Genomic DNA, 2,552 nt, shown 5'->3' on the forward strand with positions numbered 1-2,552 from the left:
AGTCACAAACATATTCTCTTGTAAAAGTTTACTGAATTCCTCGGCCTTTGTAGCTCTAATGGCCTCATTGTAATATTTCTCATTGAAGAGGGTTCTGAACTCTTCCCAATTCATTGTGATTATATCCCTAGTCTGGGACACCACCTCCCACCAGATTTGGGCATCCTCCCAAAACATGTACGTGGCACAGGCCACTCTCTCATTGCCCACCACCCTCATAAAATCTAGAATGGATGTAATCATAGCCATCCACTGTTCTGACTTAAGTGGATCTGCGCTGCCCTCGAAAACTGGAGGGTGTTGCTTCCTGAACCGCTCATATACCAACTCCCAATGGTTCTCTAATTTTGTCTAATGTTATACGGCCGGTACTGGAATAACAAATAGGACCCTTGATGCATCGTTCCTAGCCGGAACCTGCTGTTTCCTCAACTAGCAAATCTCTGCATCCTGTCTCTGTAGTCTAGCTTGCATATCTGCAAGCATCTGTTGCTAGTTCTCAGGGACTGGCGGAGGGTTCTAACCATGATCATTACTTTCAACCTGATTCTCAAAGCCGGCTGGCTCATTAGATTTCCCTGGAAGCATAGTTCTGCAATCAATGACTCGGCTTATCAGGTGGTAAAGAAAAACAATATCTCACATCAAACCACAGTTCAGAACCGATCGAATAAGCATCCATGTACATTGACAATGATAATAAGCATCCCAATAATTCACACTTAACAATCATGCTAATAAGCATAGGAATTCATGATAATACTTGAACAAGATGCTAATAAGCACATTCTTGGCATGCATACACATAACATAATGCTATTAAACATTTCCAATACTTCAAGAGCAAACAGAATGCTAATAAGCATCTTCCAGCATGCATAACTATTTAACGATGCTAATAAGCATTTTCCTTAAACATGTAACGATGCTGATAAGCATCCTCTACCCAATGCACACATACAGCAGCGCTGATAAGCGTTTCTCACATTCAACAATAATAATGACGCTAATAAGTGTTTCTCACAGCATTTACAAATGTTTATCATGCTAATAAGCAGATTCTCAACCTACATACATCATTCAAGGGCCAAGCCCTATCAAAATAGCTCATGTTTCTTATTTAAGCTCGCAGGAAAAGCATATATAATTCATTTAAGCAAATATACACATAACTATTGTTGACCCACGATTTGGCCAACTGATGCGGAGTAAAAATATGCTTGATATGAATGAATATGTAGAGAAGAACGTAATGACAAAAAGTAGTAACAACACGATATTTTTATAGTGGTTCGGCCCCAGGATCTGGTAATAACCTACGTCCACTTAGATTGTTATTGATATGAGAACCAAAGGAGTGATCAAAGAACAAGGGTTCAATGAGTTTCACTAACCTCTCAAGAACAATACAATATTACTAGGAGAATTACTATAATCTCAAATGATTCGAAAGCCAAAAGTCCCTTCCTTGAGCTATCTTTTGCTATTTATAGGCTCAAGGGGGATAGCATAAAATCGTTACAGATATTCTTTCCTGAATAATCGGATACTCAGGAGATTGTGTGAGTTAAATTCGGGATTTACAAAGATCTTATCATTAATGTTGCTTTGTATGCGGAAATATTGACCAGGCAGGTCGCAGGTAAGACTAGGCTGCTTACTGCTTCTAATGCGTCTTCTGGTCGATACTCTAGCAGAACTTTTCCAGGTGTCAGCCACGTGTCCAGGGATCACTTGCCACGTCATCAATGCTAATTTTTTGGATAACAACTATTGTAATAGTTACCCAACCCTGAGTCGAGCTTGTCTTTAGCAGTGAATGTACATGCCCAATCCAACATCAGGAACCCTTAAACCTTGGCAGCTTTGATACCAAGTTGTAATGCCCTACTAATTAGGGTCTGTAATGCCTTGGATAGCCAAGACTATTACATTGTGTGTTTATAAAGGTGTTAGGCTTGCTAATCAAGTCATTTAATTAAAACGTGTTACTAAAACTATAGTGGAACTAGGGTTAAAAGATTTTGGTCTCAAAAACTGCATTTCTTATAAATAAACATTTTCTGTTTACACGGGATCCCAAAAATAACAAGATTAGAACCATTTACAAAGATTCAAGATTTAAATACAATAATTAGCCACTCTAAGGCAAAACAGACTGTTAGGCATTCCTTGTCTTGATCCACACCTCGGCCATGGCGGCCGAACAACTGACTATGTACATTCAGCCCTGCAGCTCTCCATCTCAGGATTGGTCCAACTTGCCTTTGCCTTTACCTGCACCACGTAGCACCCGTAAGCCAAGGCCCAGCAAGAAAACACAATAACAGAGCATAAACAATCAACAGACAATCCAATATCTCATATCACATAAACATGATCTCATCAGTCTAAGCATCCATGATAATCAAACATTCAACATACCAAACATATCACTTCATATCAATAATCAATTCACAAATGATAACTAGGGTCAGCGCCCTTAGGCCGCACCCTCTGTTTATCCCACTGACTCTGGCCCGCTTAAACCGAGCTCAGTGAATATTAAGCTG

Source organism: Humulus lupulus, chromosome 3, assembly GCF_963169125.1.
Source record: "Humulus lupulus chromosome 3, drHumLupu1.1, whole genome shotgun sequence".
Taxonomy (NCBI): Eukaryota; Viridiplantae; Streptophyta; class Magnoliopsida; order Rosales; family Cannabaceae; genus Humulus; species Humulus lupulus.